Source organism: Maylandia zebra, linkage group LG18 (assembly GCF_041146795.1).
Source record: "Maylandia zebra isolate NMK-2024a linkage group LG18, Mzebra_GT3a, whole genome shotgun sequence".
NCBI classification, from domain to species: Eukaryota; Metazoa; Chordata; class Actinopteri; order Cichliformes; family Cichlidae; genus Maylandia; species Maylandia zebra.
Window position 1 is genome coordinate 35,647,410 of NC_135184.1, and position 16,669 is coordinate 35,664,078.

General features: G+C 40.8%; 1 long non-coding RNA gene across 1 annotated transcript; it reads right to left on the minus strand.

The window, feature by feature from the left end:
* Positions 1-250: 250 nt before the first annotated feature.
* On the minus strand, positions 251-4,421 carry LOC105941251 (uncharacterized). The gene is made up of 5 exons (XR_001342196.4): positions 4,115-4,421; positions 3,465-3,516; positions 2,636-2,783; positions 2,207-2,375; positions 251-2,095 (listed from the first exon to the last, which is right to left on the minus strand). It is a non-coding gene; the product is annotated as an uncharacterized LOC105941251 (long non-coding RNA).
* Positions 4,422-16,669: the final 12,248 nt, after the last annotated feature.

Genomic DNA, 16,669 nt, shown 5'->3' on the forward strand with positions numbered 1-16,669 from the left:
TTAACTTGAAGAAAAAAATAATGTTTTTCCCTAGAATTAACATGAAAATAACATAAAATAAAGTTTGTGCCAGAAAACACAACATTTTTTCCCTGTAAAATTAACTATCAAAAAATAAAAAAAATACAATTTTATTCTGTAACCGTTTTTAGACTAGAGTGTTCTTAAGTGTTCTACTCTGTAAGCTTAATACACAAACCATGATTTTATTCAAATTACTAAATGTAACACAAAAATGTCCACCTTAAATTTCCAAAAAAGTATTTTATTTAACATCTTTGATGTTTTGAACATCAAACATTTACATTTGTACTCAACAAATCACAAATAGTTACTAGTTATCTCCATGACAGTAACAGTGAGAAATCACAGAATTCTTACAAGTTCTGTCAAACTGTGCAAAACCAGTGTTGTAAGTTGAGCACACATTATACTTCACATTACCTTTAGCAGACAATTCAGACACCTTTAAGTGTTTTGGTGCTGTTCTCACTACATAAATGTCAGTACACGTAGAATCTTGACTTTTCAAATTACCCAAATACAAATATAGAGAATTAAAGATTTTTTCTATAATTGAAAGAAAATCTGAATTGAAGAAACTACAGGAACAAGTTTACACCCACATATTTTGCACACAGAACTGAGCAGTAAACCTGAAAATGCCAGCAATGTACATTAGGGCTGCCACAAACGATTATTTTGATAGTCGACTAGTCACCGATTATTTTTGCGATTAGTCGACTAATCAGATCATCATTCATTAGACGTAAAACTACAGCTTATTGCACCAGCAGGATCTGCTCTTATATAACTATCATTAGCTTACAGCTTTAAGTGTTTAAGGTATGTGCTCACTAAAAGTAAAGACAAGATGATAGTTTGTTTCGGTGAAGTTTAATAAACTCCTTGCTATCTAAACTATAACAGGACACTGGAGTATATTCTGGAGCATCTCACACTTCTGATAATCAGCTGTCTGCTTGACGTTTATTCAGCTGTGCAAAAACTATAACTTTAATCTCAGCCAAACTGATTTACTCAGGAACAAATAAAATACAAAAAAAAAAAAAAAGCCAAACAATAACATTTTAAGTTATCTAAGTGACTCATATATATTTAACCTGAGTAGCGAAAGACAGCGGTGGGTTTGAAAACGATTTGTGGAGAGTCCGGTGTTCTCACGGCGCTAGTGAGCCTAGCCCCCGGCTCGCTAACGAGCTAGTGGGTAACAGATGTCTCCGAAAACGTCGGAGCGCTTTTGAAAATATGTGGTGTCCTGATAAACTGAGCAGATATTTGAGGTTTACACAGCTACATTCTCGCCTGAAAATATGTTAAACGTTTATTTTGTGACCCAGAAAGAATAATAAGAGTAATATTAAAACTAACTAGCTGCCGCCATTGTTGGAAACTGCGCTGGGCCGCGCTATGAATTCTGGGACACAGCTGCTTCTTCTTCTTCGGGGTTTAACAGTAGCTGACATCCTTGTACATGCAATGCTGCCATCTTCTGTTTCAGTCCGTTATTACACTCTTAAATCCTGCCACTTATTCCTGCGTCTTTTGTGATCTTACAAAGTTTCAAACGACGCGTCGACTATTAAATCAGTCGTCGACGATTTTGATAGTCGACGTAATCGTGACTAGTCGACAAATCGTGGCAGCCCTAATGTACATGCAGCATACTTTTACACTATTGGAATACAAATATCTTTAAAACTGGGAAAATTAAAATCCAAGAAACAAAATCACAGGTTTACCACATTTTTACCAGATACATTTTTCAGATATAAAACAGTGAATCAAAAGTAGACCATGTACTTTTACAAATTGTGTCTAGTAAAACTTCACATTGTTAAACTTCCCACTCACAATCAGAAATGTAACAATTGTTTCAAAAACAGAACATCTATAGAGTATGTAACATAGTATACCTTTATCACTTTGTCTCAAACAAGAGGGGTAGGACTAGATCCACTCATGGTCAGCAATGTCTGAGATGAGAGTGAGGACTCTGGGATTGACTGAGAACACTTTTTTCTTCTTGGATTCAACCTTGGTGCCTCTCTCTGGATTTATGGAAAAGAAACACCTTCATGAAAAAAGGGCGAGAGAGATTGAGGAAATTAACAACCTGAGGTGGGATATCAAATGGCCAAGTTTGAAAAGCACAAAAATAAATCCATAATAAAATTAATTTTACCGTTGAAGGAACTCCAGTGTTGATCGTAGTTCTACAGGGTAGTGTATGTTAAAGCAGCAGTAACTGCCAAACATTAGGCAGATAGCAGAGGTGAAGGTTGTGATGCGGTCGTTGACAGTCTTCTTGTCAATGCTCAACATGAATGTCTCAGCAGCGAAGCAGGAGGAACCTGAGAATTAACACAACAACAACAACAAATTAAAAAATTTAATAACAAGAGCTTTAATGTCAGTCATATATACAAATACAGAGATACTTGTTACATGGATCATAGGATGAGTTATGTTACTAGTTGAACTTATATGGTTGTGTTATCCAGTGTATTAGTGAGGAAGCAACAGAACATGAAACTAAACAAGCCAAGAGTACAAGAACGTGGCAGTTACAACAGAAAAAAAAAAAACGTTGAATTTTGCTCTTTCAGCTTACCGCAAACAATGATGAAGGGTGTTAGTGGGATGTTGAGTAGAGAGAAGTACACAGCCAAAACCTTGTGCTTCTTTTTGGCAGAACCAAATGGGTTCACCACTTCAAATGCATCCTGGTATAGAACCAGCTTGAGGCAATGTGGATTTTCCTGAAAAAAATTTGTTTGACAGAAACACGTTACCATCACAACAGTCCCTGAGAACATCTGGTCTTGAAACATTATTAGGATTCACTGATATGAGACCTTGCCAAAAACTTGATTCCAGCATGCCCTTCAAAATATTTAGCAGAGGAACATAATAGGAAAATCTCTCCATCCTGTTCTCGTCCCTGCCCAAAAACACTTTTCTGGGTTCAACATACTTGAACACATCTTTAAAGCACTGAACTCTTGAATAAGCAGTTCTCATGGGCCCTGTGTGACAAGCTGAGAACAAGTCAGATTGTTTTACTGTGTCACAGATTTTTATGTCTTCATCTGAAACTGACATATCTTTTAGAAGTGACCTTAGTCTATTCAATGTATACATCTGTCCCAATTCATGTATATTTTGTATTTCTTCAACAATGGTTTGAATGGTAGATGCTGGCAGAAGATGCTGTCCCTGTAGTTTAATGTAAAACATACATACATTTCTGAGATACAGGTCACTGAAATTAGACCCATCCATACCAGGGTCTTCTATATCTGATACACTGGCACCTTTCTGCATGGTGGCACTTGTAGATGGACTCTGAGTATCTTTGTTTAAACCACAAATCACATTTTCCTAACGTTTGTGTTTTCTAGACATATGGGAGGTAAATGTAGATTTTACAGAGAACTCACTTTGGCATCCTCTCACTGGACGAGTTACATGCCGTCCCTCTTCTATGTGTTCCTGTAAGTGAGCAATCAAAGCTTTGGTTCCCTCACACTGGCATTCACAAAGTGAGACAGTGCAATTCAAACCCATTAAGGTAGCATTCTGAGAAACAGTTGCGGTACCAGTGTGGTGGTGGTAGAAGTGAGACTTTAAAGCAGCATATCCAGAAAATACCTGCTTACAACTTACTTCAACACATTTAAAAATACACCGGGGTTCATTACGATGCAGTCTGCAATGCAAAACATAAGCTTTCACGGACTGAACCGATTCTCCACATATGCTGCAAAAATACATAATCAATATGACACAGCTGCGAGGCTAGCTAACTTAAAGCTTCAGCCGGATGTCAAACAAAGCGGGAAAATCCAGGCCGCATTTAGACAAAGCATTCAAATATAGCTATACTAATTAGACGGTTTCCATTAATACACCCGTCTCCAAAACACGTCTCAAAACGCGCACTGCTGGTTTTGCAAGGCTCTTTTCAGCCTGATGTAGCTAACGCTAATGCTAGAAACAAGCTAAAGCTAACGTAAATTTATCATTTGCGCCTTCACTGCCTACAACACAATGCTGTCGATAAATAAACCAAGTAGGATTATTTTCTTACCGTAGTGACTGAAGACGAGCTGTGGCAGACGTTAAATTAAAAAAAATGAGAAACAAGTCCACGAAAATGACGATAGCGTGCTGCCGTAGTCCAAAGCAAAACTTGTGTGGAGCTGTACAGACGTTATCTGCGGTGGAGCCTGACGCAGTGCGCTGATTGGCCCGTTTGAAATCAGGCGCCTTGATGTGAAACGGTGCTCTAAACGTCAGGGGAAAACGCCTAGTTTTGGGAGGAGGTGCTTTTAAAATCTTTTTTCTTCATATGATAATTAACTATGAATAAATAGAACAGACAACAGATTATTGTTTTAACACTTTTGGGATTATATGAATTCACTCAATAATATAGTATGTCTATCATTAGCTGTAGGTCTCTCAAGTAGTTGTTAGCTTTTACATTTTAAACTCATGGTTTATTGAGTTCAACAGAATGTAGATTTAACAGCTACATCCCATGTTCTTTACAAAAACTACATCCAAAAATTGCCCTAATACATTTCTAGTATAAAGATCTTGGGACATATGTACCTGTTATATGAATATGCTGTATTAAATGTGCTATGAATCAAGAATGGATTTAATGTAAAGTGCTTTGGGCTTCTTGAAAACCGCTATCTAATCCATTATTATTATTATGTGAAATTAATGCAAAAATCACAAAGTCATATTACAGCATGTATCCATTACCAGCACAACCATGCTTACATTCAGCAATTAAAACCTGTATTTTTTTCAATAAATAAATGTAAAAAAAATTGTGTTTGCCTGTTCTAAACTTTATTGGAATCTTCCGTTAAAAAAACTATGCAAGAGTGATTTACAGTAGGTTTATGTATTTTTTTCAGAGAAATGATGTACATATTACGGTTTTTTTACATTTCTTTATTTACGGCAATTTCACATCAAATCAACAGTTTTAAACTGTTTTATAGTTAACAGGTTTTTCCTGTTGTGTTTTTACTGTCTTTCACTGTTAAATATACGGATCTTTTTTACAGTGTAGCTTGGCTTAACTTGACTCAGCTCGATCTTTAGAGTTTCCATGGTGATAGCACAATGCCCCAGAAGCAATGTAACTTGCCAAAGGATTCCATGAAGCTGAAAGCTCGTCATGTTTAGGGGGCTCGTCGGGGAGTTGAAGCAAGGACCTCTTGCACCATAAGCGAGAATTATACGCCTAGACCAACGAGCCACAGAATGCCTATACTTAATAAAGTTTGACTTTATCTAATCTAATCTAATCTCAGCCATACCAATTTACTCAGGGACAAATAAAACATAGAAACAGCCAATCAACAACATTTTTAGTTTATGTAAGTGACTTATATATTACCTGAGTATTTATATATTTAACCTGAGTAGCGAAAGACCGTGGTCATCTTAAAATGATGTACCAGGAGTTTGCTTTTCTTGGTGGCTCTAGTTACCCTCGAGCTCCAGAGTAGCTATCGAGCTGGCGAGTAACAGTCATCTCCGACAACATCGGAGCACTCTTACAAATATGTGATGTCTTGATAAACCGTGCAGATATTTGAAGTTTACACAGCTACATTCTCGCTCGAAAATATGTTAAAAGTTCATTTTGTGACCCAGAAAGAAAGAAATAAAGAAAGAGCAATAAGAGTGTTATTAAAAACCAGCCACCATTGTTGGAAACTGGAATTGGCTGGGCCGTGCTAGGAATTCTGGGATATGGTGGGCCATGAAGGACGACTTTCCTAGCTTTCCTACTTTTGTTAATCCTGGATTGACAGCTTGTTGGCGTGGTGGTTAGTGCTCTTGTCTAACAGCAAGAAAGTTCTTGGTTCAATCCACAATCTGGTTAGTTTGCGGTGGCCACTGCAGATGTTGTTATATGTGATTTGTAATATAATGTTAATTGTTTAAGGCAGGGCTGCCCAATCCCAGTCCTCAAGAGCTACTATCCTGCAGCTTTTAGATGCATCCCTACTCCAACACAGCTGAATAAAATGGTTTGATTACCTCTTCAGCATGCCATCATGTTTGGCAAAGGCCTGATAACAAGCCATTCATTTGATTCGGGTGTGTGGGAACAAGGATGCATCTAAAAGCTGCAGGACGGTAGCTCTCGAGGACCGGGATTGGGCACCCCTGGTTTAAGGATTGCTATTTATGGTCTTTTCTTTCTGTAATGAATCCTACTCGTTTTCTTGCTGTATTGGTCTGTATCATTATTAGCCAGGAAGTCTACTGCCCTAACTGCCCTTTCTGGTCTTTATGTCTGACTCCATTAGCCATTTTTGGGGCAAAACTCTGCTTCAGGTCCCAAAGTTAAACAAAATCTGCGGCATCACTGAAAGTTAAAAACTGTGTAAATTCTTTCATCTTTAATAAAATGATCAGCGCTGCTGCTTTACCAGGTGTAACAATTAAGTTTAACATCCAGGCATCCATGTAAACAGAATGTATTACATTTAACGGAGTTAGAAGTTAGCAGGAAGTTAGCACGCTGGTTTCCACCTAAACATGATATAGCTTGTTCTGACTGACAGATTTCTGAATAAATTAAAACACACAGCATTGGTATCACCTCTAACATAAATGAAGACAGAAAACTAAACAGCAGTGACGTTTGTAGGGTTACTGAAGTTGGGCTAGCTGGTATATAATGATGTGCTATGTGATCGCTAGCTACACAGCTATGTTAGCATAACAGAAATGTAACCAATATGTCCACTCACCAAAGAATGATCGAAACAATGTGGATAACAACAGAGGACAATTTATTTAATGCTTTAAAGAATTGGACTGCAGCGCATATGTCCCTACCACACCCTCTTAGACATCAGCTTGACACTGATACATCAAATAAAACTTAACAAACTCTAAGTGCAAATGTTTACAACTTGAACAACTTACAGTCCCTTGGAATGCAATGTAAACCAAGAGAAGAAGAAAAGAGGAAAAAAAGAAATATTTGCATCAATATATGTGAATATATTACTGAGAGAGTCTTTTCTCAGATGTAAATATTCCCGACTAGCTCACCCGAGATTGCTCTCCGGCACAGCTACTTCAACTTCCTCAGTCCGTGATCAGAGAGGGTCTATTTGGCAATAACTAAAATGTCTTTGTATTGTCTGTGAGAAAACAATCGTGATAGCTGGCCAGCAAAATAAAGAAAGTGTATGGCACTGAATGCGGACGTGTGTCAGTTCTTCTACAACCGGAAGAAAAGTAGTCCACTGGCAAGAGAACAAACAATAGTCCTTTAAGGCTACTGCAGATATAAATAGCTCACCTGAGATTGCTCTCCGGCACAGCTACAAGCCATGTGAGCTCGTAGCCCCTCCCACTAGAGTGTACTACCACAGTCGACTGTTGTAAAGCAGCCGCAAATCAAGACGTGCAGCAAGGTCCGGGCATTCCTCGCACCACTGTACAGCATACACTACATTGTTAAGTTTGTGTTTTGGAGTTTTGTCTTTCGGGTGAACCAGTTTTTGTCTGAGTGTGTTGCTGGGTCTGAAGTACACTGGGATGTCGTGATTGGAGAAAACTCTCCTGAGTTTCTCTGATACACCGGCTACATAGGGGATGACAATGTTGTTGCGTTTGTCTTTCTTATTCTCCCTCGCTGGTGTCTGATCTTCTTTTCTGTGCATCTTTGCTGACTATATAAATGCCCAATTAGGATAACTGCATATTTTGAGTGCTTCCTTTACATGTGTGTGTTTCTTCTTTTTCCCTTCAGGCTTAGAGGGAACACGTTCTGTCCGGTGGTGTAGGGTCCTAATTACTCCAAGTTTGTGTTCCAGAGGGTGATGGGAGTCAAAGAGGAGGTACTGGTCCGTGTGTGTGGGCTTCCGGTAAACTTCGATGTTGAGGTTGCCATTCTCTTCAATGTGCACAGCGCAGTCCAGGAAAGGCAAACAGTTGTCCTTTGTGTCTTTCCTGGTGAACTTGACGTTTTTATCCACAGCGTTAATGTGCGCAGTGAAGGATTCCACTTGTGTTTTAATTTTGACCCAGGTGTCGTCCACCTATCTGTACCAGTGGCTGGGTACTCTCCCTTTAAAAGAGCCAAGAGCCTTTCTTTCCACTTCCTCCATGTAAAGGTTGGCTACAATTGGTGACACTGGGGAGCCCATACCACAGCCATGTTTTTGCCTGTAGAAACCCTCATTGTATTTTACCACTTACCACTACATATTTCAAATACAAGCTCCTTAGGTTAAGGATAAGGTCAAGGTAGAGGTTAGGGCATTGTTCAGGGTGCAAAATGCCATGCAAAAACTTTGTTCTTCTATGTTCAAACAAATAAACTGTCATGCCTTTAATGGAAAATTTCATGATACCAGGTGACTGGACAAACACCAGAAGTCTGGACTAACCTTAAAGTAGTAGGCAGTGAGACTCCAGCGAGGAGGGATTTGCAGTAGAGTAGCTGGCTGACACCCAAGAAGAATTGAGAAATCTTTCAATAGAAAACTACTAATAACATCAGCTGTAAAGGGTTGTCTCCAGGGTGTACAACAGCAGTGTCATCAGTGGTGATGGACAGTTTTTTGAACACCGTAACTCTGATCCTTTCTAGGATGATGTTGAGTGTATATTTTCTGCAATTCTCTGGCCCAAATATTGTCAAAATGAACATAAACTAATAACTTAAGTTAAACATTTGTCACATGTAACAGTGTTACAGCTCTAATTATGCTAATAAAAACAGTGTGTGTGTGTGTGTGTGTGTGTGTGTGTGTGTGTGTGTGTGTGTCATGAAGTGTACCGTCCTTGGCTTTTTTTGGCTGTTGTCTTTAGCTCATCAGGAACCATCTGTGGGGATAACAGATTTACTGTGGAACAGATTTTCTCATTCATGAACACACACACACACACACACACACACACACACACACACACACACACACACACACACACACACACACCTTTGAATCTATTGTACACTCAGTGACAGTATTACAATGGCCTTAACCCTTTCAAGGTCTCTTGGTTTTTCTGTAGTCTTTGTGGGTTTTTTTCATTGGCTTTCCTTAGCTTAGGCTGAAAATCTATAACCTGTCAAGGTCTGTGAGATAAGCACATCAATTGTAATGTAGAGCAGTGGTCCCCAACCCCCGTGCCACGGGCTGGTACTGTAACCGTGGCGCAAAAAAGGTTGGGGACCGCTGATGTGGAGGACCCAAATGCACATATAATTAACACCAGAGGAACAACAGAGGACTGAGACAAGAGACTGAGACAAGAGGAAGCATGTCACAATGGCCTCGGAGAGATTCCTCGGGAACACATTATTTATCAAAGTAGAGAGTTTAAAACATGTATTGTAGTGATGGGTCGGTCGCGAACGAAATGGCTCTTACGGTGTGTTCACACCGAACGCGATGGACGCGAACAAAACGCCCCAAACGCCCCTAATTTGACGCGTGCACATTCGCGTCCCAACGCGTGTCCAAGAAAGATCCATCGTGCGTGTGAACCGGAAATGTGGGAGGGAGTTGTGCCAGACTGGTATCTTTGCAAGATGGCAGCTGTCGAGCTAGCACTTGAAGAGAGAGTCTCTCTTCTCTATTTACTGTGGAGAGCAGAGCAGCGGCGTAAAAGACGTCCTCGCCGTACCTGGGTCCATCAGGTCCTCCAGAGGCATGAGCAGTTTGGTGAGTTTCACCACTTGCTCCAGGAGCTGCGCCTGGATGACGGCCGATTCCAGCGCTATCACCGTCGGCCAGTTTGAGGACCTGCTTCCCCTCGTCGGTCCCAGCATCGCCCGCCTAGACACCAATTACAGGCGCTCAATCCCACCTGCAGAGCGCCTGTCCATCTGCCTGAGGTTAGTAAAAGTATTTAATACGGTAGTCCTTTATTGATACCTGTGCTAATATGCTAAACCATCCATTTATACACTGCTAACATGGATGTGCTATGCTAACAGTGAATGCTGTCGGTGTTTACTGATAGCAAACTGTGGTACAGAGACGACTGTTTATAATATTTCTAGCGATACTCAGAAGGTCTCATCAAGTCCCGATTTAATTCGATTTATGCTGTTATCAGTGTTTGCGATGATAGCATGGCTGTGGTGTCACATCAATGTATGCGCTCGGTGTTTGCTGATATCAAACTGTAGCATTAGGACCACTGAGTTAACCTTTGTAGTGATACTCACTCCTTTTTATTTAGACCTGGTTTAATTCTGGGATAGTTGAATATTTGTATATAATCCCTGCAGCTGTCAGACTCTATACAGGGGTCACAGCCTTTATTAAAACAGAGTTAGATAAAACTGAACAGTTTGGTTCATCTTTAGTTACATGGTTCTATCTTGATAAGCTGTCTTATCACAGATTAATTTTTCAAAAATATTAATGATTTAAGCAAGGAAAGGGCTACATGTCAACACACAACTCTTTATTTCTATTAATGTCTTACTTCATTCCTACCTGATTGACATGTTTAGGAATTATGAGTGATTGGCTCACTGTAGTTGTGAAAGTTGCTACCAATCAAATTATGATATGTTAAAGTTAAAACAAAACACAACTGTTTTAGATATTATCTAATATACATTTTGTAATTATCCTTATAATTACAAAATGTTTTATGTAAGATTCATGTTTTGTAATTTAAATCTGACATCACAAAAGTATTTTGGAATTTGAATAATGTATTTTGTAACTGCAGTACACATAATACTGATTTTGAAAAATTTTCTCCAGGTTCCTTGTCACCGGGGACTCCTTCACGACCAAGCATTCAGTTACAGAGTCGGTGTGTCCACGGTGAGCCAGATCACCCCCCAGGCAGCGACGGCCATCTGGGACTGTCTAGTGGACGACTTCATGGCTGTGCCTTCAACTGGAGACTGGCGGTCCATCACAGAGGGACTCCAGGAGCGCTGGAACTTTCCTCTGTGCTGTGCAGCTCTGGATGGGAAGCACGTCCAGACAAAGGCACCCCACATATCATATAGGAGACACACACATTGATATACACTAAATATTTATTTCATTTATTTTTTGTGGTGCCCAAATTTATGCACCTGCTTGATTTTGTTTAAACAATTATTGCACACTTTTTGTAAATCCAGTAAACTTCTTTTCACTTCTCAAATATCACTGTGTGTGTCTCCTGTATGATATTTAACTGACATTTTTTATTGTAACAACCAACGATTTATACAGGAAAATAATGTCTATTAACAAGGTTGCCCAAACTTTTGCATCCCACTGTATTAGTATATTTTGTCATTAGTATATAATATGAAATAAATTCTACATGTGTCAAGTTGTGTGCCAACATTTGCTGTGTAGTAGAACTAGTAGACATTAGTCATTATAAAAATATATTTGAAATAATATTAAAATTCTCAAACAGAAAAACATTAAACATAAATATATAAAATATAAGAATTTACAGAGAGACAGGAATAAAAAGGACCAGCTGCTCTCCAGAGCAGGAACAAGGCTGAGGAGGAAATGCTCCATTGGAGACTGGTGTGGCCTCTTCAGGGACTCCAGGATGGCCAGCTCCAGCGCCGATGGACCGTCCTGGGACCCGTCCCTCAGCTGCCTTGGAGCCGTCCTCCCCTGTGGGCCTGTAAAACAGCACAAAACACAAAGAAATGAGAAGGCTGCTACTAGATTTTAATTTCAACATCGAAAAAAACAAAAACAGGATATAATCAGATTGGTTGTAGATATTTAGTAAAGGTGATCACAAGGCAATCCCACCGACTAAAAAGGTATCAGTGCTTGCTGTACATACCTGTGGGTGCAGCAGCAGGAGCTCAGGGACTGGGGATGCTCTGCTGCAGAATCAGTTGGCTCTATTAAACATCCGCTCTCTCACTGGTAAGGGACATCTCGTCCATGATCTCCTCTGTGATCGTAAGTTGGACTTTCTTTGTTTAACTGAAACATGGCAACTGCCTAATGACTTTGTTTCTCTCAACGACTCCACTCCATCTGAGTTTGTTTACACCTGTCAACCTCGCATCTCGGGGAGGGGCGGAGGTCTCGCGATAATTCACCGAAGGCACTGGAAAGTGCTCCCTGTCTCTGCCCCTCCCTCCCATTCATTTGAATACACTGCACTACAGCTCCCTGGATCTACCCCCACCATCATATGTACTGTTTATCGGCCACCTAAGCCAAACAAGGAGTTTTTAAATGAATTTTCTGCTCTTCTCACTCATTTCTCTGTACTTTCTCCAAATCTGATCATTGCTGGTGACTTCAATATTCATATGGACAATAATAAAATCCCTCTTTCCAGAGATTTTACCTCCTGCCTGGAAAGTTTTGGGCTTCTACAGTACATAAAATTTCCTACCCATTCCAAAGGTCATATCCTGGATTTGGTCTGTTGTTCTGGCATTACCCCCACCCATTGTAAAGCCACATTGTTTCCCCAGTCTGATCATATGTTTATTTCTTTTGATGCAAACATAACTGCTTCCAAAACCTGTATCTCTCGTAATATCACTTTTAGGAAAATTAGTAATATCAACCCAGCTGTTTTTTCATCTGCCGTCCACGACCTTCCATCTATCCACTGCTCCTCAACCCCTCATGAACTCGTTTGTCATTATAATGTCAACCTTCATAACCTTCTTAACATATTTGCTCCCCTTAAACATCGAACTGTCTCATTTTCCCGTTCAGCTCCATGGTTTACCTCCGACCTGCGTCACCTTAAAGCTAAAGGACGCCAACTCGAACGTCTATTCAAGAAAACCGGACTTACTGTACATAAAGAAATGCACAATGATCATGTTTTGTTCTATAAGGACTGCATTGCCTCAGCCAAATCTGCTTACTACTCTGGTTTAATTAGTTCTAATGAAGGTAACTCCAGGTCCCTCTATTCATTGTTCAGTAAAATTACAAAACCTCCAGACACATTGCCCTCCCACATGTATTCTGTTGATTTTTGCAATTCTCTTATCTCTTTTTTCACTTGTAAAATCTCAGACATTCACCGTCAACTTAACTCCTTAGGAGCTCCTGACTCTGAAGTAGACTTCCTGGTTCCCCCACTGTCTTCCTGTCAGCTATTTTCAAGCTTTACTCTTCCCTCCATAACTGATGTATCTAATCTCATTAAAAAATCTAAGCCATCCACCTGTCAACTTGACCCTCTCCCTACTGTGTTAGTTAAAGCCTGTCTTCCCTCTTTAGCTCCTCTCATAACCAATATTATTCATTCCTCCCTGAACACTGGGATTGTTCCTGAAGCACTGAAAAAGGCTTCTGTTATTCCAACTCTCAAAAAGCCTGGTGCAGACCCCAATAACTTTGATAATCTTCGCCCTATATCAAATCTCCCCTTTATTTCAAAAATTCTTGAAAAAGTTGTCGCCGCCCAGCTTCATTCACATCTCAATGACCATAATGTCTGCGCTAACGGCTGCAGACAGGAAGATACTGCCAGCACCGGAAACGTGCTCGTCATCTCCGAGCATGAAGTAAGGAGAGCCTTCAAGAGAGTGAACACCAGGAAAGCAGCAGGACCAGATGGCATCCCAGGTCGTATCCTCAGAGACTGCGCATACCAGCTAGCTCCTGTGTTCACTGAGATATTCAACATCTCTTTATCTCAGTCGGTGATCCCCACATGCTTCAAAGAGTCCATCATTGTTCCTGTCCCGAAGAAACCCCACCCTGCTTCTCTCAATGACTACCGCCCTGTAGCCCTCACCTCAGTAGTGATGAAGTGCTTTGAACGCCTGGTCAGAGACTTCATCATTTCTTCACTACCAGACACACTGGACCCACTACAGTTTGCTTACCGTCCAAATCGTTCCACAGACGATGCCATCTCTCATCTCCTCCACACATCACTCACTCACTTGGACACTAGAAGGGGGAATTATGTTAAAATGCTCTTCATAGACTACAGCCCTGCATTTAACACCATAATTCCCTCCACACTCACCACCAAGCTGGAGCATCTGGGACTCAGCTCATCTATGTGTCAGTGGATCTCCAACTTCCTAACTGGCAGACCACAGGCAGTAAGGATGGGCGGACATGTCTCAGCCTCCACCACTCTCAGCACTGGAGCCCCCCAGGGGTGTGTTCTGAGCCCCCTGCTGTACTCTTTGTACACATATGACTGTGTGGCCACTACCAGCTCCACCACCATCATCAAGTTTGCTGACGACACCGTCGTGGTGGGCCTGATCTCTGATAACAACGAGACGGCCTACCTGAAGGAGATTAGGAATCTGGAGAACTGGTGCCAGAGGAACAACCTCCTTCTAAACGTCAGTAAGACAAAGGAGCTGATAGTGGACTTCAGCACTAAGCAGGAGAGGAACTACCAGACCCCCGTCATCAACGAGTGCCCAGTGGAGAGAGTGGACAGCTTCAAATACCTCGGAGTTCACATCACGCAGGACCTGTCATGGTCCTGTCACATCAACACCGTGGTGAAAAAGGCCCGACAGCGTCTCTACCACCTCAGACGCTTGAGAGACTTCCAACTGCCCTCCAAGGTGCTCAGGAACTTTTACTCCTGCACCATAGAGAGCATCCTGACAGGAAACATCTTAACCTGGTTCGGGAACAGCACCATGCAGGACAGACGAGCTCTACAGAGGGTTGTGCGGTCAGCTGAGCGCACCATCCGCTCCGAGCTCCCTGACCTGCACTCAATCTACAGCAGGCGGTGCTGGACCAAGGCCAGGAAGATCGTGAAGGACCTCAGCCATCCCAACAACAGACTGTTCTCTCTGTTGAGGTCAGGAAAGCGATTCCGCTCCCTGAAGACCAACACAGAGAGACTGAGGAGGAGCTTCTTCCCGCAGGCGATACGGTCTCTCAATCACACCACCACACAGTACTGACCCACACATACAGTTCTTACACACACACTGGACTTTCTGGACTTTGGTTTTGCACAACACTGGTCACTATATTCTTCATTTCCAGTTAATACTTGTACAGCTGCTGTTATTGTGTATATATTTATTTATATTTAGATTTCTTCATACATTCTTATATAGTTCTATATTGTGTATTTTGTTGTACAGTTATTTTATTTTCAACTTTAATTTATATATTTATCTTATTCTTCCCAGTTAAATTTACCCTTCATTCTAATTTGTGTTGTACAGTTATTTCATTTTTAACCTTAATTTATATTTTATTCCTTCCTAGTTAAATTTACCCTTTTTAATTTTTCATATTTATTTCCTATCTTATTCATAGCCTTTTCCTTTTTTGTTTTCTTTAGGTCACGAGCAGTTGTCCAAGCATTTCACTACATATCGTACTGTGTATGACTGTGTACGTGACAAATAAAAATTTGAATTTGAATTTTGAACAATTTCAATCTGGTTTCCGCCCCAATCATAGCACAGAAACTGCTCTGTTAAGGATTACCAATGACCTTCTGATGGCAGCTGACTCTGGTCTCCTATCCATTCTCATCCTTCTTGATCTTAGTGCGGCGTTTGATACCATTTCTCACAATATTCTCCTGAACCGGTGAGCTTCCATTGGTATTAGTCATACCCCACTTACCTGGTTCACCTCCTATCTCTCAGACCGCACTCAGTTTATCCAACTTAAATCCCATTCTTCAGCTCTCTATCCTGTTTCTGCTGGTGTGCCCCAGGGTTCAGTATTGGGGCCTCTTTCATTCATTATTTATATGCTTCCTCTTGGTTATATATTCCCGAAAATATAATATAAATTTTCACTGTTATGCCGATGACACCCAGCTCTACCTTTCTTCTAAACCCAATTCATCCCTCCCACCTACCTCCCTCTCAGACTGTCTTATTGAGATTAGATCCTGGTTCTCCTCCAATTTCCTCAAACTTAACAGTAATAAAACTGAAGTTTTACTTGTTGGTTCACCATCTATCTTAACCAAATCCCACAGCTTTTCCATTAACGTTGAAAATTCTCCCACCCTTCCCTCCCCTCAGGTTAAGAGTTTGGGTGTCATACTTGATAATACTCTTTCATTCCAGTCTCACATTAATTACATAACACGGTCTGCTTACTTCCATTTACATAATATTCACCGACTCCGTCCCTTCCTTACTCCCCATGCTGCTGCCATCCTTGTCCATAGTCTTATTACATCCCGTATTGATTACTGTAATTCCCTCCTATTTGGTCTCCCTAAAAGGTCCCTTCATAAACTTCAACTTCTTCAAAATTCTGCAGCTTGGATTATAACCCGTACTCCGTTAAGTGCTCATATTACCCCAGTTCTTCAGCAGCTTCACTGGTTGCCCATAGAAGCCAGGATAAATTTTAAAATCTTACTTCTTGCATACAAGTGTATCCATAAATCTGCTCCTTCATATTTGTGTGAGCTGCTCCATATCACCACTGTTTCCCGCACTCTCAGATCATCATCTGCTGTTCATCTTACTGTTCCGTCCTCACACCTTATCACTATGGGGAACAGAGCTTTCAGTCGCTCTGCTCCTCGGCTCTGGAACTCTCTTCCTCCTGCACTAAGAAATATTGACTCCCTCTCCGTATTTAAGACACAGCTCAAAACACATCTGTTTAAACTGGCTTACTCGCTTTAATGCTGATTTTATCTGTTGTCA